Source organism: Canis lupus, chromosome 10, assembly GCF_011100685.1.
Source record: "Canis lupus familiaris isolate Mischka breed German Shepherd chromosome 10, alternate assembly UU_Cfam_GSD_1.0, whole genome shotgun sequence".
Lineage (NCBI taxonomy): Eukaryota > Metazoa > Chordata > Mammalia > Carnivora > Canidae > Canis > Canis lupus.
Genome location: NC_049231.1, coordinates 36353480 through 36377415, shown reverse-complemented (window position 1 = coordinate 36377415; position 23936 = coordinate 36353480). Strand labels below are relative to the sequence as shown.

General features: G+C 39.3%; 1 protein-coding gene across 2 annotated transcripts in view; it reads left to right on the top strand.

Annotated features, from left to right (window-relative positions):
- LIMS1 (LIM zinc finger domain containing 1) overlaps positions 1 to 23936 on the top strand; it is a 146630-nt gene that overhangs the window by 18993 nt on the left and 103701 nt on the right. The window contains exon 1 of one of the 2 annotated variants that reach the window (XM_038550858.1): positions 15334 to 15505. The exons of the other annotated variant lie outside the window; for it this stretch is intronic. The gene's annotated coding sequence lies outside the window, so the exon portion shown is untranslated. Of the gene's footprint in view, positions 1 to 15333; positions 15506 to 23936 lie in introns of those variants that run through there. 2 annotated transcript variants of the gene reach the window in all.

Here is a 23936-nt window from a genome sequence, read left to right as displayed (position 1 = left end):
ACCACTTGAAACATTACATCTTTTTCATGTCTAAATCCCTAACATAATTTCTTACACAGGATAGACACTCTATAAATGTTGAATGGGAAAGGCCTGCTAGTATTACTCAGTAATCATCAGCCCGATATTCTCCTACACTAGAAGCATTGGCATCCAGCCTTTCCCATTCTCTGTACATACATCTGCGTTCTGCTACCTTAGTTACTTCTCTGTTGATCCACGTGCCTGTCTCTATGCCAATACCACCACGCTGTCTTGATTACTGTAGCTGTGCAGTGATTTTGAAATCAGGAAGTATGAGTTCTCCAACTGTTTGTCTTTTTCAAGACTTGTATCCTGGTCTGGGTTCCCTGCTTTTTCATATTAATGTTAGGATCAGCTTGTCAATTTCTGCAGAAATAGATTTTGATAGGGATTACACTGAATATGTAGATCGGTTTGAGGAGTACGGCCATCTTAACAGTATTTAAATCTTCCAATCCATGAACATGGATGTCTTTCCATTTACGTAGGTCTTCTTTAATTTCTTTCAACAATGTGATTTTATTTGTAAGTATTTTATTTTCTTATGCTATTTGTGAATGGAGTTGTTTCCTTAATTTTATTTTGGGGTTGTTCATGGCTAGAGTATAAAAATACAATTGAATGTTTGTTTGTTGTTCTTGTATCCTTCCTTGCTGAAGCTGTTCATTAGTTCTAGTAGTTTTCTTGGTATGTGGATTCCTAGGGCTTTATAAGATATTCCTTAGGATGCACATGATCGTGTTTTCTATAAGTAAAGATAGTCTTGCTTTATCCTGTTCAATATGAATGCTTTTATTTCTTTTTCTTGCCTAGATAGGCTAGACATACCAGTCCAATGTTGGGTAGAAGTGGCTTCCTTGTCTTGTTTCTGATCTTTTGGAGAAAGATACGGTTTTCAGTGGCTCATTCTCCTTGCTGTTAGTTCTTAAGAAGTGTACATCTCTCAAGATGGAACACGCTAGAGTTTCCAGTGAACTCAAGTGTCTCTGTGGCTTGCTCCTTTTTCTGGTCATGTTCCTTTGCACAGTTCAAGTTCATTCTGTTTTTAGAGTGTATAATGTACTCAAATTGCATGTTAACTCACATGACAATCTTGCCTTGATTGTTTACAACAGTGTGCAGTGTGCGATGCAACATTATAGACACTTTCTATTTTGCCAAAATAAAATTTGCCATAATAAAATACAATTTGCACATTGTTTGAAAGTACCAATTCCTTTGTTGTCTGAAGTGCCACCTGTTTTGGCCATAAAATATTAAAGGAGTTATTCCATGTTTTCAAAAGGACCTAGAGTACATATGATGGATGGAATCTTTCCCCTTGCATTAGTCATTTAAGTGAAATACTGGAAGATGGCATTTTTCGTTGGAAGATCTCTGTTGTAGTTTTACAAGCTGACTTACATATTGTGCTGTGTAGGAAGTGAGGGGTTCATCATTCTCTCTCTCTCTCTCTCTCTCTCTCTCTCTCTCTTTTTTAAGCATTCTCTTTAATCATTCTATCTATTGGGTTCTCTTGCTTGCAAACAACAGAAAGTAATTCTGGCTGCTAACTGAAGTCAAGAAAGAGAGTTATTAAAAAGCTGTGAAATAGATTAAAGGAAAACTGATTATTCAGGTTTTGGAAAGAACAGGGGTATTAGTCACAGTCTCTTCAGATTATCTTTCTTGGGATGAGTCTTTCCAGCTGGTTTTCATGCTTATACCATTTGGCTCAAGATTCCCATATCTGGACTAGAAAGTCTGCCTGGCCTGATCTGGGTATGTGCCCACCCTTGGCCATTGGAAGTCAGGGATTCCTTACTCAGTCTCACCAAAGGAGAACACAGGTGTTGGTATGATAAAAAGGGGAATGATCAGGGGACAACAGCATATGCCATCATGAGGGTGCCACCAATTTGTAGTTCATTCCTTTTAAAAACAAAGGTGATTCAGGTGATTCTAAACATCTGACTCTTGGTTTTGACTCAGGTACTGATCTCAGTGTTGTGAGATCGAGCCCCGTGTTGGGCTCTGTGCTCAACCCAGAATCTGCTTGAGATTCATTCTCTCTCCCTGTGCCCCTAGTTTGTGTGTGTGCTCACTCTGTCTCTCTCAAATGAATAAATCTTTTAAAAACAGCAACAAAGCAAAGGTAATTCATATCTCATTAATCCTAGTATCCAGTGCCCAATCAGGTATGCAAAGTCAGCTAAGATGAATTCTCTTCAAAGAATTTTGTTTGTAGTTTTTTAAGACAGACACTGACCAGACAGAAAATTTCTACAGTCTGGTACTAATTATTATTTTTTTTAAATATGTTTTCCTGCATCTTGCTTTTCTTTTTTTTTTTAAGATTTATTTATTTATTTATTCATTCATTCATTCATTCATTCATTGAGACAGAGAGAAAGAGGCAGAGACACAGGCAGAGAGAGAATCAGGCTCCATGCAGGGAGTCCGACAGGGGACTCGATCCCCGGTCTCCAGGATCACACCCTGGGCTGAAGGCGGTGCTAAACCGCTGAGCCACCCGGGCTGCCCTACAGTCTGGTACTAATTAAAGATATAATAGGACTGTGAGAAGGTAGGTGAGGTGGAGAACACTTTATAAGTCTGAAAGAATGAAAGGGAGTAGTATGGATGCTCTAGTTCATATAATACATAATATCTTAAGAAACAGATCCTCACAATAAAAAATATTTCCAAGCTGCTGATTCTGGGAGGTGCTGGGTTAATGTGGATTGATGTGGTTGATGTGATTCCTGTTCCCCTGCCCGGATTCAGTCTGGCTCAATGCAAGTAAATTCCTTCTGAGAGAGAGAATGAGTACCCCTTTGGGGCTCGCTGCCATTTAAAAGAGGGCTTCTAACTTTTAGTTCTTTTAAAAACCATTGTTCCATGATTGAACAAATGGCCAGTGTTATTTTATAAGTGTAGAGGGCCAGTTGAGGACAGTGGCTGATATTTGGCAGATTAAGTGGGATTCATGATAATAGAGGCTTTGATAGTGATGGAATCTGGGCTAAGCTTTCTTGGAGGCAAGGTTCAGGATCACAGAACCCCAAAGTGGCAGAACTGGAAGAGGCTTTAGAAAACTAACCAGTCTTCTTTCGTTAGAAATGATGACGGTTTGTGTGAAGGTTACAATTTTGTGGTATTCTCTTTGCTCAGAAAGAACCCCTCATTTTGTAAACTATCATCATCAGTGTCATAAACCACTAAGGAACAGGAAATTCCAAATTGCAGGCTAGGGCAAACCCACCCTAGCCGTCCCTGAATCTCTGGGGACCTGGCATCAGGCCCAGGACTGCCACTGTGGATGCCGGCAGACATTTGTTGTATATGGAGGAGTCAGGGACCAGATCATTTTCACTCTGAATGTAGAGAATTCTTCAGAGTTATGGAGGTCTCTGGCATTGGACAAACCTGAGATGGCTCTTTGTAAGGGAGCTTTGAACAATAGTGACAGACATTTGTACAGCATTTCATGATTTGCAAAGAACTTTTCTCCTGTGCCATTTTATTTAATCCCCCACAACTTTTGGACATAGGCTTGGTCAGCATCATCCTCTTTTTTCAGATGAGCAAACTGAGACTCAGAAAATACTTGTCGGGTCATATAGCTGGTTAGTTAAGTGGCAGAGCTAAAATTAGGACCTGGATCCTGGAATTTCAAATCCATGCATTTCCTATAGCATTAAACTGCTTCTTGGGAATTCATTCATTAGTGGGGAACAAAAATTTAGACCTCTTTGTTCTGAAACCAAGGAAACTGCTGGATGTTTTACCGGGTTTCACCTATCTAGCGATGAAAGAAGGGATGGGGAATGACAGCTCGTTGTGGGTTAGCTGGTTATGGAGATCCCATGAAACACCTAAGACATGTTGCTGCTCATGTCCCGTGTATTCACTTGCCACTTAACTACTCTTTACTTCTTTGGAAGGGGTCAGACCAAGGCATGCCTCTGGCATCTATACTCTATTCTCAAGGACTTGTCACCCCTCCCTTCAGTTTTAAGTATGGAGTCTTTTGATTAGTGCTACTGGAAGGACAGCCTTTCTCTGAAGAAATGTATCTTCCTTTATTATAGAAACTATGATGCAGATGGGGTGATAAAATCATAATGGCTTGCCATTAGAGCTAGAGTACATTGTTTATTCATCACCATTGATTATTTTGCCAAGTGTTTTGTGTAAAAAGCTTCTTAGCTTCTGGATGCATCAGGATGATTTGTCACCCACAGTACTCAACACCTGCTGCCATTGCAGCTGAGAAGAGCATGCTGGATCGTAAAATCCAGGGCCTAGTTGGCAACCAGCCTGCCCAAATACATGGCATGATAACTTCAGGAGACTGCAGGTACTTTGCTGACGAGAGGAGGAAAGAAATACAGAAACTAAGGATGCCTAGGGGGCTCAGTTGAGTGCCCAACTTCTGGTTTCGACTCTGGTCTTGATCTTGGGTTGGTGAGATCAAGCCCTACATTGGGCTCCACACTCAGTGGGGAGTCTACTTAAAGATTCTCTCCCTCTGCCCCCTTTCCCCCCTCAAATGAATAAATGAATATTTTTTATTGATCCCTGGTGGGATAAATAAATATTTTTTATTGATCCCTGGGTGGCTCAGCGGTTTGGTGCCTGCCTTCGGCCCAGGACATGATCCTGGAGTCCTGGGATCAAGTCTCACATCAGCTCCCTGCATGGAACCTGTTTCTCCCTCTGTCTGTGTCTCTGCCCCCCCCCCCCCCCCCCATAAATAAATAAAATCTTTAAAAAAAAGAAAAGAAAAAATACAGGAACTTGTATTGAGTAGCTCCTAAGTATACAGAGGGACCAGCAGCATCAGTATTATTTGCAAGCTGTTGGAAATGCAGAATTTGGGGCTCAACCCCCTCCCTTGACCTACTGAATCTGTATCTGCATTTTAGTGTGATCCTTAAGAGGCTTTGTGTGCATATTTAACTTTAAGATGTTCTGGTATAGTGGCATTATAACAGCATGCATTTCACTTGGTTTTCTTGGTAACAAAATGCAGGGTTTATTTCCCCAGTTATTTCCCCCTCACCTGTAGACAGCCATGCAAATCTGTCCTTTGTCTCAGCTGGTCAGAGCATGGTTTTCCCTCAGTGACTGTTGATGGTCCAGGGATAGTCATGTGATGGTTTGACTCAGTCCTGAGGAAAAGCTGATTCTTTGTTTTGGGTAAGCATTTTCTCTCCCATTCACCAGGAGAGAAAAAATAAGGAAGCCTGCTCATCATCATCATAGTCATCAGTCTTCAGATAATGGAAATGGAGCCTTATTTCCACTGGTAGTCATTTTGTTTCGTGAGGGGATTAGTCTTGAGATGAATCTGATACTAAAGTTGTTACAGCAGAGAGAAAGAACCTGGGTTTCTGACTCTGGCATTGAGCTATTGATCTTTTGTATGCTTGCATCTCTTCTTGCCTCCAGCCTCTCAATTATGTGTGATAACAAATTTTTCTCATGGTTTATTTTTAGATATTTTTTATTACTAGCACCTGAAAGCATCATAATATGTTCATACACAGAAATGGATGCTAGATGCCCAGAGTATTGTATATGCTGATTCTCCTGCAAAATATCTACTTTTTCTGCTGGTTTTAGATTTTTCTCTTAGTATTTTGAATAATGCATTGACCACGTGGTGATCACTTAATTGCTCAGATTGAAGGTTGGTGTAGGGAAAGGAAAGCCAGAAGAAAGAAGAATGGGACGACTGTCCTGAAAAAGGGCACACTTGCACTTAGAAGTGATGTGTGTTAGACTGTAGAGCCCACAAGACTCTGGAGCCTTCTAGAATATGAGCCCACTACACTGTGGAGCCCACTGGCTGGAGTGTTGACCCATGTTTTGCCCCTATTTTGGTGGTTTGGATCTCAGTTTTCTCATTTGTAAAATGAAACTAATCATGAAATGGTGGAGGTAGAGCTACTTTGAAAACTGGACTCTTTTTTTCTCAGCTTACTTCTCATTTCTAATTCATTTTCTTATTTATTGTGAAACATATATAACATAAAATTTATCATTTTAAGTGTATAATTCAGTGGTGTTAAGTTCACATTAACTATGTATACAACTAGAGACGCCGAGTGACTCAGTGGTTGAGGATCTGCCTTTGAAGTCTCCTACTATTAGTGTATTATTATCTAAATATCTCTTTACTTTGGTTATTAATTGATTAATTTACCTGGCTGCCCCCACATTAGGGGCATAAATATTCATGATTGTTAGGTCTTCTTGTTGGATAGACCCTTTAAGTATGATATAGTGTCCCTCTTTATCTCTTACTACAGTCTTTGGTATAAACTCTAATTTATCTGTTATGAAGATTGCTACCCCAGCTTTCTTTTGAGGACCATTTGAATGGTAAATGGTTCTCCACCCCTTCATTTTCAGGCTGGAGGTGTCCTTAGGTCTAAAATGAGTCTCTTGTAGACAGCAAATAGATGGGTCTTGCTTTTTTATCCAGTCCGATACCCTGCGTCTTTTGATGGGATCATTTAGCCCATTTACATTTAGAGTAACTATTGAGTATAGGAATTTAGTGTCACTGTATTACCTATTCAGTCCCTGTTTTTGTGGACTGTTTCTTTGGGCTCCCTCTTTGTATTATAGGGTCCCCCTTAATATTTCTTGCAGAGCCTGTTTGGTGGTCACATAGTCTTTCAGTTTCTGCCTATTCTGGAAGCTCTTTATCTCTCCTTCTATTCTGAATGAGAGCCTTGCTGAATAAAGTATTCTTGGCTGCATGTTCTTCTCATTTAGTACCCTGAATATATCCTGCCAGCCCTTTCTGGCCTGCCAGGTCTCTGTGGAGAGGTATGCTGTTAATCAGATATTTCTCCCCATATAAAGTTTTTTTTTTTTTAAGATTTTTAAAAAATTTATTCATGAGAGACACACACATGCAGAGGCAGAGAAATAGGTAGAGGGAGAAGCAGGCTCCATGCAGGGAGCCCGATGTGGGACTTGATCCTGGGACTCTAGGATCATGCCCTGAGCCAAAGGCAGAAGCTTAGCCGCTGAGCCACCCAGGCGTTCCTCTCCCCATATAAGTTAAGAATCTCTTGTCTTGTGCTGCTTTAAGAATTTTTTCTTTATCTTTGAAATTAGCAAGTTTCACTATTAAATGTTGAGGTGTTGAATGGTTATTATTGATTTTTTTGGGGGGTCCTCTCTATCTCTTGGATCTGAATTCCTGTTTCCTAACCCAGATTTGGGAATTTCTTAGCTATGATATGTTCAAATATACTTTGTGGTCCTCTTTCTCTCTCTCTCTCTCTCTCTCTCTCTCTCTCTCAGTCTCTTCTGGAATCCCAATTATACATAAATTCTTCCTTCTCAAGCTATCATTTATTTCCCTAAGCCTCTCCTCATGGGAGCATCTGCCTTTGGCTCAGGGCATGATCCCGGGGTCCTGGGATCGAGTCCTGCATCAGGCTCCCCACACGGAGCCTGCTTCTCTCTCTGCCTATATCTCTGCCTCTCTCTGTGGCTCTCATGAATAAATGAATAAAATCTTTAATTTAAAAAAAACCCCACTATGTACAACCATCACCACTATAACTAGAACCTTTCTGTCATCCCAAATAGAAACTCTGTCCTCATTAAACAAGATCTCTCCATTCTTTCCTGCCCCCAGCGCTCAGGAACTTCTGTCTCTATCTGTTTAACTAGTCTAGATACCTTATATAAGTAGAATTACACAGAATTTGTCTTTTTGTGTCTGGTTTATTTCACTTAGCATAAGGTCCTCAAGGTTCATCCATGTTGTGTGTGTCTGAATTATATTTCTTTTATAGCTGAATGATATTCCATTGTGTTTATATATGTGTTTGTGTGTGTGTGTGTGTGTGTGTGTGTATATACACATACATATATATGTATATATACACTGTATTTTGCTTATCTGTTTTACCTATTTATGGTTATTTCCATTGACCTGGGCTTGTATTGGTTATTGTGAGTAATGCTGCTATGAACATTGGTGTACAGGTATCTGTTTGAGTCCCTGCATTTAATTCTTTTGAGTATATACCTGAAAATCATATGATAGTTCTATGTTTAACATTTTGGGGAATCACTAAATTGCTGAAAAGTTGACTCTTAAAAAATGAATAGTTATCATATGTTTAGAAATAGACTATAAGTTGGATCTATGTTTTTTCTCTTGGGACTGTAGTTTTTTCATTAATTTAGAGAATTTAGTAGTTTAACATGGGACTCATGAACTCACCCTTTTATAACACTTGGAATATACACACTATCAGATTTGTGTATATTCTCCTCCTTAATCAAATTAGAAAATTGATAGTTTCTCTAAGTTAATGTGTCAAAGATTTAAGTGTAAAATAATTCATGAGATTGTTGAGGTCCAAGTACCTTCCTTCGTGTATGTGATGAGAATGAATTGATTTACTTCTATCAGTAAACACACTAACATCTTTATGACCTGTGAAAAACGAAAGGCTGAATATATAATGAAGGAAATATGAGTATAAAATAGAAGATCTTGCTGTTCTAAAAACACTTTCTATCAAACAGAAATAACATTGGATTATTAGATGCCTAAATATTATAGGTACAGAAAGAATTAGGAAGAAAGTCACTGTGGAACTCTTGTTGCAGTATCTCTGAAATATACTAGAAGATAATCATAGATTTAAAATTGATTACCCTTTCTTTCCTAGAAATTGTAAAATGGGTTCTATCAGCTCACCAGTGCATGTTTGTATTTTTATAATACTGAAAGTGCCATTTCTGACCTGGCAGTTTCATCCTTTTTTAACATGACTTAGTCAGACAGGCTTCATCTGCAGAATGTATTGGATACAGGTATCATTTTACATCCACTATGAGAGAACTTTTAAGAACACGTTTAAAGTTAGGAAGATAATACTGCCAAAGTGACTGATGCAGCACTCCATTCCCATTGGGGGAAATGATGATTTTTGGGATTGATTGATCAGGAAGCTTCACCTCTTCCCAGAAGCTATTCCATATGGAATAATTTATATGCCCTTCCAGGTTGACTTTAGTTTAGCTTGCACGTAAAATCCATGTTCGAAAGCTGTGGAAGTAAATACTTGTAATAATCCTTGACTTCGTGGCTGTTAGAAATGCTATTCTGAAATGGCCTCCACCATGTTAAAACATTTGAAAGCAACTTTTATTTTTTATTTTTATTTTTTTTTTAAGATTTTATTTATTTATTCATGAGGGACACAGAGAGAGAGGCAGAGACATAGGCAGAGGGAGAAGCAGGCTCTATGCAGGGAGCCCGATGTGGGACTTGATCCCAGGACCCCGGGATCATGCCCTGAGCCAGAGGCAGAGGCTCAACCACTGAGCCACCCAGGCGTTCCTGAAAACAACTTTTAAAGTAAAGTAAAACATTTGAAAGTAACTTCTAACTTCACCTCAAGTAACTCACATTACATATGATGAAAAGGTTTCTTTTGATTTATTTCTTACTCTGTAAATATGAGTTGATTTTAATTGTGATTTAGAATTACTTATGTTCCTTCAGGAGTTTGAAAGTATAGCTTTCTAACTATGGTCTTATAATCTACTATCTTAATAACTTAAGAAACTATTTTATTTTGCAGCACACCATTAGTTTTGTATTACACTAGATGCCACTTCAGAATTATGAAAGGGCATGATAAAACTCTCATCTCTTAGTGGAGATCATATTGTTCATATTTAGAAGATGTTCTTTGTGACTCGTAATATTCTACTCCCTACCCTCAGGTGAAACCCTGTGTGAAATTGAACATATTCTGTGATATGGTTGCTGTGGAATCTGAAGAGTCTCCTTCAACACATACTTGTGAGCAGTGTGTGTCTGTGTTTATATTAGTTAATTAACATTTAAACAAATAGGCAACCATTTATAAAGTAGTTTGGCACCAAATCAGCCTTGAAAGCCATTATTTGATAGTCATTTATTCTTCAGATACTTATAGCAGGAACTGTTCTAGGTGCTGGAGATTTAGCAATAAGCAAATAGAGGTCCACCCCAACCCTTACCACCATGGAGTATACAGTTTGAAGTCTTTTGACCTTTTCATGTCCTGCCTAGAGGGAAAGGTGGAAGAGACTGGCTCTCTAGAGCCCTTCCTGAGTGGAGTTGTTCAACTCTATTCCTGGGGCCAGCAGAAAGCCTGGCACTGAGTGGTGTGTCTCATGAACATTTGCTGAGTGAATAAATGAGTAATAATGAGTTCACTGTCACTTTCTCATTTGGATTATTGCGTTAGCTTCCTAACTATTCTTATTTCCTCCTTCTTCCCCTCCTCACCACCCCTCCAGGCTGTTCTTAAAACAGAAACCAAAGTGATCTTGTCACAATCTAAGTCAGATTCTGTCACTCTTGTTCAGAGGTCTCCAGTGGATCTCCATTATACCCGGAGAAAAAGCCACAGCCTACAGTATCTGGCCTCCTGTTGCCTTCTGGCCTTACCACCTACTGGTCTTCCCCTCATTCATTCCCCTTCGACCACACCTGCTTTGTTGTTTCTCAAGCTCGCCAGCCAGGTTTCCATTCCTGAAACTTTCATCACCTTTCCTCTGTCCAAAATGCTCTGTCACAGGCCCACTCCCTCACCTTCTGTGGGTCTTTACTCAAATGTGGCTTCCTTAGTAAGGCCTTCCGCAGCTACCCTACCAAAAATTGCAACTCTTCTTTCCCTGACACTCCCGATCTCCCTCCCTTACTTTTCGCCCGACACGTTTCTCTAAAACACACACATACACCCCTTGGTTGGATGGATGGATTTTAATTTTGTTGTCCTCCATGGAGATACTATTGAAGACCACCGAGGTGAAGATTTTTCAGTTTTGTTCATTGATACATCTGCAACATCTATGAGTACCTGTTAGTATTTGTTGAATTAGTAAAAACAAAACAAAACAAAACGTTTTAACCAATGTTTCTGTTTGAAATATACTTTTAGTAGAACCAGAATGATGTCTGTGTGTGTGTGTGTGTGTGTGTGCTTTGATTAAATGACCACTGGTTTTGCCAGCACTGTGGCTCAAGGCCAATTGGTATGGTTCTAGTTCCAGTTCGACAACAGAGAGGTTGATCCCCAGCCTTCCCTAATGAATGTAGCTCAATGAAAAAAATCAGCTGTATTTGTCTTTTGACTACAAACACAAGTAAGTATACATCTTACTGTCTGTGGTGATGGTATTTGTCACTTGCCTTCTAACAGAATCTCTCACTCTGTTGATACTGTTTTTAATTGATGTAAATTAAAGGATGTGGCTCACATCCAGAGTGACATGTGCTGACAGGGTAAATGTTTGGATGTTTACTCTAAAGAATCATGCAGTATCAGACTGTAGAGGCACCTTCAGCCATTTCTTCTCATCTTTTTCACCTGCTTGAAATATCCTAAGCATCTCCCAGCTCTTGGGTTGCAGTCTCCCTAAAGGAGAAGCTCCATTGCGTTTTATTCTCTGAAGTACTTATCATTTGAGGGGCAGTGGAAAGATCCACAATAGAAGAGTTCTATACTTTCTAATCTTTAGTTGAAAGAAATCTTAACAGTCAATTTGCTGGTTTTAGATGTGTGGAATCCCTTTGATTAAACATAAGGAGCAGGATAGTGGCTGGAAGCATGACGTTTGGAATTGATTAAACCTCAAGTTCTCTTTGAATCCCAGTTTAGCATATTGTATATATTTTATCTTCATTAAAGATAAGAAAGTAAGTACTATGAAGTAAGTACTGTTATTAGCCATTTTATAGATGGGGAAACAGATTTGAAGAGGGTAAGCAATATGATCAAGATCACATAGTAAATTAATAATAAATATTCTGCATTATACAGAGGCAGAACCAGTAGGGTATGTGAGTGTGCATATATGGAGAGAGAGAGATTGATTGATCTTCAGGAATTGGGTTGCACAATTATGAAATCTGCAGGGTAGGATGACAGTCTGGAGACCCAGGGCAGAGCCAATGTTGTAGTTCAAGTTCAAAGGCTGTCTGCTGGCGGAATTCAAACCCAGTCTTACTTTTACCATTATGCTATGCCTCTTCTCAGATAAACCTGCTGGTTTAGGGCTTAGCACATGCTGAGACTGAGCATACAATTAAGTTCCACAGGAGTGGTTGAAAGTGGAAGGTCTATAAGGTTGCTACAGCTATGGTGTCATTAAATTTAGGGCTGAAGCTGAAATTGAGGTTCTCTAAAAGGTGTAAGGGATGATGATAACACACACAAAAAAATGAGGATAAAAGAAATAAGGGTGTGGATAACACACCGTAGCCTGAAGGAACCTGTCTATTGCAATTATCTAAAACAGGCATATTGTACTGCAGTCATTCTAGCCCAGGGTTACAAGATCAGACAGGGCCAGAACTCTGCCCCAGTTCTTTCAGAAAAACCTGTAGTTTCAGGAAGGATGTATGCTGGATGAGATCTCTGACCTTTGTCCATTTCTGTCTAAACCCAGAATTGCTCCATAACCAAATTGACCTTTGAAATACTTGATTCTTTCAACTCAGCCTTGCTCACTGGGTACTGTTAAAAGCCAAGGGGTAACTTTTTTTTTCCTCTCCTGAATACCCTGTCTGCATTCCACAAAGGGGGTTGAAGTGGGATGCATGTAAGGTTGCTACAGTGATGTCATCATGTTAGGGCTTAACCAAGGTGGTATGATTCCTGGCAAGATAGCTAAAGTGGACAGTTAAAATTTGGTAGGAACAAAGGTCTCCAAAAAAATATGACTGGCACATAATTGAGTCATTTAGTTATCACAGAGGGTGTTAACCATCTCCTTCCTGTCTTAGCTGGAGAAAAAAGTAAGAAGTAAATTGATTTACACTGCATCTTGATGTAGAGTTAAAATTCTGTCTTGGAAGACAGCTGAATATTAAAATGAATGCTTAGGAAGAGAATGAACTTGTTTAAAAGACAGGGTGAGAGAATAGATGACCTTTTTAAACCAATCCTCAGAAATGTAAATTGTGGGTGGGATTCCTGGGTGGCTCAGCGGTTTAGCGCGCCTGCCTTTGGCCCAGGGTGCCATCCTGGAGTCCCGGGATTGAGTCCCGCGTTGGGCTCCTGGCATGGAGCCTGCTTCTCCCTCTGCCTGTGTCTCTGCCTCTCTCTTTCTCTCTATGTCTATCATGAATAAATAAAAAATAAAATCTTTAAAGAAATGTAAATTGTAAAGGTAAAATTACTTTTCTTAATCCTATCTTTGTGGCTTCTTTTATATGTTATGCTCCCTTTTGTTCTTAATGCTTGCTGTTGGTTTTATCTTCTGCATTACTAGCCCTGTCTCATGTCTGTGTGCAATAAAATGAAGTGTTTTAGGATTTACCAGGCACCATCACTTATGCTGGGGCCTGGGCAATTCAGGCCACTTCTCTGCTCCACTTTCCTCACCAGTGAAGTGGGGACTATAGTCCCACCTGCTTTCCTTCCTGTGAGGCATGGGTTCCTGGGGAATCATCAGGGCAGTACAAGACCCAGTAAGCCTTTAATTTGCATTAGCTGCTTTGATGATGGTGATGCACTTGAGGAAAAGGACTCTGAATGGGTAACTTTCCCACAGCCACATAGTAAGTGGCAGAGCTGACCATGTTTTTTTCAAACTTGGGTCTGTAAGACTCACACCCAGGCTCTTTCAAATATATTGTACTGATTTTTGTTTTGTTTTGTTTTTATTGTGATTAAAAAAACATACAAATTTTACCATCTTGACCATTTTTAAGTGCATAGCATAGTTAAGTAGTGTTAAGTATATTCACATTGTTGTGAAGCAGATATCCAGAACTTTTTCATCTTGCAGAACAGAAACTCTGTACTCCCCATTTCCTGTTCTCCCCAGCCACCGGTAGTCATCATTCTTCCTATATGACAAATTTCATTACATTAGATACTTCATGTAAGTGAAGTAATGCAGTATTTGTCCTGTTGTGACTGGTTTATTTCACCCAGCATAATGTCCCCCAACTTCATCCATGTTGTAGCATGTGACAGACTTTCCTTCTTTTTAAAGCTGTATAGTACACCACTGCATAGATACATGTATCGCAGTTTGTTTATCTGTTTATGCATCAATAGATATTTGGGTTGCTTTTACCTCTTGGCTACTATAAATAGTGCTCTGAACATGGGTGTGCACATATCTCTTTGAGAGCCTGTGTTCAGTTTTCTCGGATATATACCTAGAAGTGGGGTTGCTAGATCACGATAGTTCTATTTTTAATTTTTGAGGAACTGCCACACTTTTTTTTTATGGCAGTTCCATATTTTCAGTCCCACCAATAATTCACAAGGTTCCAACTTCTCCATATTCTCACCAACACTTGTTAATCTGTTTTTTTATGGTTTTCTCCATTATTTGTACTTCCCTGATGTTTTGTGATGTTGAGCATCATTTTGAATGCTTGTTGGTCATTGGTATATCATCTTTGGAAAACTGTTTCAACTTCTTTGCCCAAATTTTTAGTCAGGTTGATTTTTTCATTTTGGAGTTACAGTTTTTTATATATTCTGAATATTAACCCCTTCTTATATATATGATTTGCAAATATTTTCTCCCATTACATAGGTTGATTTTTTTTTTTTTTAAGGATTTTATCCTTTGGTGCACAAAATTTTTGAGGTCTAATGTAGCCCCATTTGTCTATTTTGCTTTTGTTTCTTGTGCTGAGTGTCATATCTACAAAATCATTGCCCAATCTGAAGTCATGCAGCTTTTTCCTTATGTTTTCTACTAGGAGTTTTATAGTTTGGGATCTTAAACATTTAGATCCCAAATCCATTTTGAGTTAATATCTGTGTGTAGTTTAAGATAAGGATCCAGTTTCATCCTTTTGCATAGGGTATGAGATTTTCCCAGCATCAGTTGTTGAAGAAGAGACTTCTTTCCCACCATACTGTTGTTTCAAGGAGAGAGGAAAGAGAGTGATAAGACAAGGGACAGACCATTATTTTGGGAAGAAATAATGCTAATTATTCCCCTTGTTTACTGCTACATAGATGGAGAAAGGTATCTGTAAATCTTTGTATGGTATGTTTATAAGAATTATGGAGAATTTGTTTCCTTGATTTAGACAGAGTTGAACTATTATTTATATTTATTCATGTGGAGAAAAGAAAATCAAGGCATTACAGTAATAAGATATTCTCTTTGGCTCCGGAGACACCAGCTTTGCAGAAATCCAAAGTCTCTGGAATCCAGAAGTTGCTGGCAGGTTGGTGGTGGGGGAGGAAACCTTTTTAATGGCAAACTAATGAGGCCCTGAGCTCCCAGAAGCAAACAGATGTGGAGGAGAAAAAGAGCCAAGGACTCAAAGAGGCTGTATTCTTCGTACTCTGATTTACAGTGGGGGCAGCATCTCACGAGGGCATGTGGCCATCCACAGAGGAAGTGGAGAAGAACAGGGAAAGTTAACATGCAGGAGCCAGAAGGGAGAGGCATGGAGGTCAGCAGCGCTGGACTGAAGGTACCCAGACCTGTGGTCTGGTGGTGGAGGGGAAGCGGAGAGCACAGAGCTCTTCCCCCTTCACCTAAAGTGAGCTAAAAAAATAGACTAAAAAACAGACTCTCCAAAAACTCAGTCCATAGGAGCACTGAATAGCTAACTAGGGAGGGGAAATATATGTGTATGTATAGCTTTTTGACTAATGGTAGCATTTCCAGAGTTGCTAAAACATTGCAAATGTCTGATTCTCTTGTTAAAATCTCTGGGCTATTATAGAAACTTTATTTGTATCTTCTTTCCTTTCCTTTTTTCATTAAGTATTAAGTATCTGTATATATTATTTATTGTGAGTGATGTTAATGTTGTGCATCCTTCCGTTGGAATTATAATGCAGTACAGAAGATAAAATGTTTATAAATAATGATAGAAGAAGACAAGTCATTTTAGATAACCTTATAAGGTTATCTAAAGGGAGAAAAAGGTCTTTTTTAGGGTGGAGAAACTGAGAGCAGACTATTATGTAAAGTTTATAGGTCTGGGTCCTTGATCACATTACATTGTATGGAAATGATAAGAGCTTTCAAAACAGTGATTCTGTAGGTCATATTAGTGTAAATAGTAATTGTGAAATGTTTGGTTCTGCTGTCCAGCTATACTAGATCTTCTCTTTGAGCTATTTACAAGCAGTGTAAATACCTCTGAAAATCAATACAAAGTATATAATTGTTACCTACATCATTTGACTAAGGTAGGATGATAGATACAGTTACAGAAATATAACACCTTAGGTTGGACTAGCATTCTGGGGGAACTGAGGAACAGTAGTCTCACATAATATTATGCAAATAGTGTGAATTGTAAACATTTAGTCTTTTCTTTCTTTGAAGACTCTTTTTAGTTTTTGAGAATTTACCACATAATCCTATATGGTAAGAAAATATAGATAGAAAGGCTTGGGCTAAACGACATTACTAGGAGAACTATTCAATATGTGAATGGCAATTGAGAGACTTAAAATTTGTTGAGAGAGAATATCTCCTTCTGCATCATCTGTTCTTCTGGAGTTCAGCCAGATTTGACTGACATTCTGCCTGCAGGCTAAGAACTACTGACCCTTAAATTTTAAAACAGGTGGGTAAAGGGTAAAGTTCTACTGAAAAATGTCAATTTAGTGCATCAATTGCAAAACTATAATAAAACACATACATAAAACAATGAATAAATGTCGAAATACTGATTGCATTACAGATGGCCTATTACAGGGCCACTAGAAAAGTTATTTTGAAGATTTGAGTAACTGTAGCTTTTTTTTATCATGAGACTTATATCTTAACTCTGACTTTGTACCCACATCCTTATGTCATATTGTTCTCCTTTGCCTTCCATGAATTTCCCTTTATTGAGATATAATTGTCATAAAATAAGCCATTCATATTTGAATTTTACACTGTAAGGTTTTTGTCAATATTTTATTTTTAAGTAATCTCTACACCCAGAGTGGTGCTAACACAGCCCTGAGATCAAGAGTCGCATACTCCATCAACTAAGCCAGTCAGGCACCCCTGTAAGTTTTGACTAATGACATCATCACCACAATCAAGAAAATGTCATCCTCAACTTGTGTCATGCCCCTTTGTCTGTCTCTTCTTCTCTCTGGATCTCTGGGACTCTTTCACTAATGACATGTATAGAAAAAAGTTCTAAGAAATACTGTCTTTGAGAATTCTTTTAAATTCTAGAACTGGTCTGGATCCCTGAGCCAGTTCCTGGTCTTTGAGCCTATGTCTCCACCCACCGGCTTATTTGTACCTCTCTTGGCCTGGAGCCCTGCATGAAATTACAGTTCTGGACATGTAGTGTAGGTTAGCTTTGTTGGTGCTCTGCAGCTTCCTCAGCCACATTAAGCATTGTTGGCCAGTGCTTTCCAAACTATAGTGAGGATTGAGGCTCTTCTTTAAAAAACAAACAAACAAACAAACAAACAAAAAACATTCAGTCCATTGCTGTTTGATGCTTCTGTAAAGGAATAAAAATGATTACTAGAAAAATGAAATTAAAAAGTCATATGAATACAAGTCTCGATTTTTTTCTTTAGATTCAGCAGATATAGGGCAGCCCTGGTGGTGCAGCGGTTTGGCGCCGCCTGCAGCCTGGGGTGTGATCCTGGAGACCCGGGATCGAGTCCCACATCGGGCTCCCTTCATGGAGCCTGCTTCTCCCTCTGTCTGTGTCTCTGCCTCTCTTTCTCTGTGTCTATGAATAAAAAAATAAAATCTTTAAAAAAAAAAAGATTCAGCAGATATAAAATTTCTCTGTCAAATTTTAAATTTCTAAGTACTTGTTTATTTCTGCACTGTTTTTAGTGCAGATTGATAGCAAAATCTCATGGTCATAGGCTACTCTGAGTGGCACTGTGATAGGCAACCCTACTTTTCCCCATGTGCTTCAGTGGGTTCAGAGATCTCTCTGGCACACTCTTAGAATTTCCCACTTGGAATGTTCTACATTGGCAGAATGTTTGACTTAAGAAATGAAAGAGGGCAGCCCAGGTGGCTCGGCGGTTTAGCGCTGCCTTCAGCCCAGGGCCTGATCCTGGAGACCCAGGATCCAGTCCCATGTCGGGCTCCCTGCATGGAGCCTGCTTCTCCCTCCGCCTGTGTCTCTGCCTCTCTGTCTCTGTTTCTCATGAGTAAATAAATAAAATCTTTAAAAAAAAAAAAAAGAAAGAAAACTAACAGTTGTTGAATACTCACTATATGCCAGCCCATTTGCAAAGCATTCTTTTATGAGGTTGTTTGTGGGCTTGTCATCTTTGGCCTTTATTATGTTGACATACACTCCCTCTATACTCACTTTGTTGAGTTTTTCAGTTCATGAATGGATGTTGAATTTTGTCAAATCCTCTTTCTGTATTGAGAGAACCATATGATTTTTATCCTTTGTATTGGTAACATGTTGGTCCCTCCTTGCATTGCTGGAACAAATCTACCTTTGATCATGCTGTATAGTCCTTTTGATGTACTGTTTAATTCAGTTTGCTAATATTTAATAGAGGATTTTTGCATCTGTGCTCATCAGGGATGCTGTCCATAGTTTTCTTTTCTTGTGGTAGCCTTGTCTGGTTTTGGCAACAGTATAATGCTGGCCTCTTATGTTTTGGAAGTGTTCCTTCCTCTTTTATTTTTTTGGAAGAGTTTGAGAAGTGTTGATTTTAATTCTTCTTTAAATGTAGAATTCACCAGTGAAGCCATCTGTCCTGCACTTTTGTTTGTTGGGAGGTTTTTGATGATTGATTCAGTCTCCTTACTAGTAACTGGTCTGTTTAGACTATTTCTTCATGATTCAGTCTGGGCAAAACATTTTTTTTTTTTAATTTCTACAAACAACCCTGAAGTATAGGTGATATTAACCTAAGTGGAGGGTTGAATTAACTCGTTTATATTGTTCATATTCAGTTAAATGTTTCTGAGTTCTTGCTATGGATCAGGTTTATCCTAGGTTCTGGGGGAGTCAACAGGAAGTAGAGCAAATAAAACTCTCTGACCTTGTGGGGCTCACATCTTTGTTGGGGGGAAACATCATAAATAAATGAAACCTATTAGTTGGTGATAAATGATGTAGAAAGAAATAAACTAGAGAAAGGTACAGGGGGATAGGCAGTGGGGCTTGCACATTTGAGTTAGAGTACTTGGAGAAGTCTTCATGACATTTGGGCAGAGACCTGAAGGGACTGATGGGGAGAGAACCACTCAGAGCTAGTGGCAGTGGTAAAGGTCCTGGAGTTTTCTGAGATGCTCACTGATATGAAGGACCTTTCTCCTAGCTAGTAAATGGCTCATCTGGGTTTGAACTCATATTTGGCCTTTTCTGTTATGCTTTACAGTTTTTAATCACTATCTATGCTCCTGGTTTAAAGATACCTGAATTCAAATAAAGTGCAAATCCATTTGGTTGTGGGAGTGTAATTTATGTCTGTTAGGGAGTTAGACTGGAAGTCTGCTCTCTATTTGAATCTTGCTTTTGATTAGGTCTGGATATTTTCCAAGGCTTTGAGTATCTTATTCCTAAATGTACAAAATAGATGAGTTTTGTAGGGTTGAGTTTCCATTTTTAAGTGGATGAAATTTCTCTAGGGGGCATAGAAAGCCAGACAAAATCAGGGAAAGGATTTTCAAAGGAGACGTGATGATTAAAGCTTTGGAAAGAAGACATTGCTTTTGTCTAAGTACTTTGAAGTTAAGTATTATGTAAGTCCTTCCTTACTACGAATGACCTGGTGCTTATCAGATAGCTCTCTTTGGCATTGACAGGAGCCTTTGTTGGGACTCTTTACTTGTCTGGTTGCTCTCCCCTGCCCGCGACTTCCCTTCAGCACATGCCAACAGCTCTGCCCCAGACCCTTTACCTGTGGTCCTAAAAGAGGACTCCAGCCGCCTCCATTTTGACCTCAGTCTCCACTTCCTAATTTATTAAGTTCTTTCCAGTTTCTCTCTTAACTCAGGCAGAAGACCCGTGGGTGAAGCACCCCTGACAGGAACTGAAACTACCCCTCAGGCACTAAGGACTGCCCTGAGCCAGCCAGACCCTAACGACTGACCCTGCAGCAGGTGGGCGGTGACCTTTACTTTCCATCTGCATATACCCACCATCCTTTGTCCCACATTTTCCAGACATACACCTGGACGTATTTTTAGCACTTTGGAGACATTAGTCAGCTGTCTTCCTGGCGTTGGCCTCACTGAAATAAATTCCTTTCTTGTTTCACCACCACTCCTGTCTCTGCCTTTGGATTTTGTCAGCGGTGAGTGACTGAGCCTGGTCTGTTTTGGAGCCCCTGCACTAGGACCTCTTGCACTCCTGCCCTGGTTCAGCTAGCTGCTGAACCTTGGACTTCTCTGCCCTGTCACCTCCTCTACCAACCCTAGAGTGGGTTGGGGAAGATGAGGAGTGGCATGCTGTCATTCATGATTTCAAGTGTTGTATGTTTGGACAAATGTTATGATATATATATGCATCATTATGGTCTTAGATTATTTTCACTGCCCTAAAAGTCTCTGTGCTCTGCCTGTTTATCCCCCTCTCCCCCCTCCCATGTCTTGCTGATTTCTATGTTGAAATTTAATACTTTGAGTAAGTATACTTACACATTTGGTGGGGGATACTCATTACTTTTGGAACTTATATTATCTCTTATATATAACATTCCCTTGGTAACAAGCCTCACACACTTGGAGTTACCTATCATGTAAAATAATTTTTCCTGTTATTTTTTTTTCTTATTAGTTTGCTTTATTGTTTGTAACTTCCCATCCAATGTCGTTAGAATGGAGATGGGATTTTTAAACCTGGAGTAGTAGTATTTTTTTTCCGAACATAGTCATATACTTTTGGTGAACTAACCATTCTACAAACAATGAAAAACAGAAATCAGCAAGGTTGGCCTTGATTGGTAAAACCTGAGCTCTCCCAAAGTTAGCTTAAAATATTGAATTGTTTTATTGCCCTTTAAGGATCGCAAGGAGCGCACGTAGCAAGCCCTGACAAGTATCTCTTTGTTTAAAGCTATGTTAGCCATCCAGATGTTTTTGGCTTGCTCTTTTTCATCAGAAAACACTTCTTGAAATTTTCTGGAGGCCCTTTTGGTCGGATGCAGTTCTGTATACTGTCTCTTCCCTGACTTTTTATTCTTATGTTTGATAACATTTTGTTGTAGGAGGGCTGCTGGGCTGAGTGGGTCTGGACTGGACTGAACACTGACTTTCAGAGGTTGCAGCTTTAGCTCCAACTCTCCTTTTCTCCTCTTCCTTTAGGCATTGTTTTTTTTTTTTTCTTTAAAGAATTTCATGGTTTGATTTGTAATGACTATTCCAGAAGTCAGTCTTGAGTCATCAGGGTTATTTAGTCTGTTGTCTCATGTGCATGTGTGTGTCAGTGGATATTTGGATAGCACGGGACATAGCAGTCTTGATTCTATAGCCAGAACCAACTTGAAAGAGGTTGCCAGCAGGAGAAAACAATAGCAAGATAATGCAAATAGGCATTTGTGCTCTACACCTGCATTAGGAACCAAAGGCAGCTGAGGCCAGGATTCGAAGTTTTTCTACAGTTGGTGGTAGATGAGACATAACATGAGTAAGAGGGCTTGGGAATGAGGGAGAGGCCTGGTCTTGATGTTAATATTAGAATTACAGCAGTAATAGAGGCTCATTATGCATCACTGATTTCCCCTAATCATTGTAGCTCTGTTTTGTTTTTTCTTTTAAGATTTATTTATTTTAGAGAGAGAGAACCTGAGTCAAAACCAAGAATTGGATGCCTCATCAACTGTGCCACCCAGGCACCCCTAGCTCTGTTTTTTAAAATAAGATTTTAGGATTTATGTACAAGAACAAGAGCTACTGGATACCAGGTTTTACTCATCGTGTGAGGGAGTTAGATTAGAATTTTTGATAACAAGTCAGTCCCAATTATCATTCATCTTAAGGTAAGGAACAAAGCTCCTGGTCTCAGGTTATAATCTAGAACGGAAAGGCAAAATAAGCTCATTGATCCCTTCCCTCCCCCTCCCCTCCCCTCCCCTCCCTTCCCTTCTCTTCCCTTCCCTTTTTTTCCCTTCCTTCCTTCCTCCCTCCCTCCCTCCTTCCCTTCCTTCATTTGTTTATATTGAGGTATAATTGACATAACATTATATTAGTTTTAGGTGCATACCATAATAATTCATAATAATTATGCATAACATAATTCATAATTATATATATTGAAAAATGAGGATGCCTGGGTGGCTCAGTGGTTAAGTGTCTGCCTTTTGGCTCAGGGCATGATCCCGCAGTCCTGGGATCGAGTCTCCCATCGGGCTACCTGCATGGAGCCTGCTCCTCCCTCTGCCTATGTCTGTGTCTCTCATGAATAAATAAAATCTTTTTAAAAATTAATATATTGAAAAATAATCACCACAGTAAGTCTAGTTATCATGTGTCCCAGATTTTTCTTGATATATGGCAGCATATGGTAGATATCCTGGAGAGAGAGTAATCAGTACTCAAAAGACAGAGTGCTCCCCTTAGGTAGGAAGAAAAAGGCTAACAGAGGTTTTTGACCACTTCAAATAAGGACACTCATTTCTGTTATTGCTTCATAACTTCCTGACACTGTGGTTTGATCTTGACTCATATGTCCAAATTCCTTGAAAATGCGTTTGAACCTCTCAGAATACATTATGATCTCTTAGAATTGTCTCTACACTGAGTATATTGTTATATGATCAGTGACCATTACTTGTCTCCCGTAAACTATAAGCTCTTGAAAGGCAGTGAAACTGTCTCCTTGTTCCTTGGGGCTTAGCACAGAGCCTGACATTTACTAGCAGGTGGTGCTTTTTTGTGATTCCTTTCCTTGAGCATTTTCCTTTCCCTCCTTTTGCTTTCTGAGGACAGCCAGTAGAGCTTACTCTCCGAAGTCTCTCCTTGCCAACACTGCCTCTGCTATTTCTAGAGTCTCCTTGCCAACACTGCCTCTCTTATGTGCTTTGTATGTATGTCACAGTCTAGGAAGTTACTCAGGGCCAGAGGGTGTGCCATACTCATCCTTAGTGCCCTGTGCCTACAGCAGTTCATTACATGGTAGTCATTGGGTACATATTTGCTGAAATAAAAATGAAGGGACTTACAAGTATTTATTTGCCACTCACCCCCTTGTTTTAGTGGTACAAGGTGGGTAATGATAAGTTAACACTTGCATTGGCTCAAAAGTTAATTTTTACTGTTTTTTACCCATTTGCATTTTTAACAAAAACAGTTTCTCCATATTATAATACTTCATTTTTTAAGTAAGAGGAAAATGATGCTTCATGTGTTTTGTTTTTTTTTTTTTTTTAAGATTTTATTTATTTGTTCATGACAGAGAGAGGCAGAGACACAGGCAGAGGGAGAAGCAGGCTCCATGCAGGGAGCCCAATGTAGGACTCCATCCCTGGTCTCTAGGATCACACCCTGGACTGAAGGTGGCGCTAAACCGCTGAGCCACCGGGGCTGCCCAGCTTCATGTGTTTTTAAACTACTGATCAGCATCTCTGGGAATGTAACAGTGCGGCAGTTAAAAAAAAATGAAAAGCTATTTTTTCTGGGAAATAAACTCTTGTCCAACTGTTCTTCCTTCTTACCAAATGACTTGAATGTACTTATGAGCTTGTACATGTTTCGACACCTATGGGGAAGTATATAATAAATTGCCAGGTAGTCACCAATAATTTCTAATTATGACTCAGTTTATCTTCCATCTGCAGTTCTTAACAGAGCAAATCCTTTGCACTTGAGTTTGTAAGAACTTGTGTATTTCTAACCCATATATACTCCATCCTATTTGTTATATCTTCTCTTTAAATAGAGGTGCTTTTATTCTGAAATAGTTTTGCAATATTAAAGTTAACTGTATAAGTTGGTGGCATGATAAGACC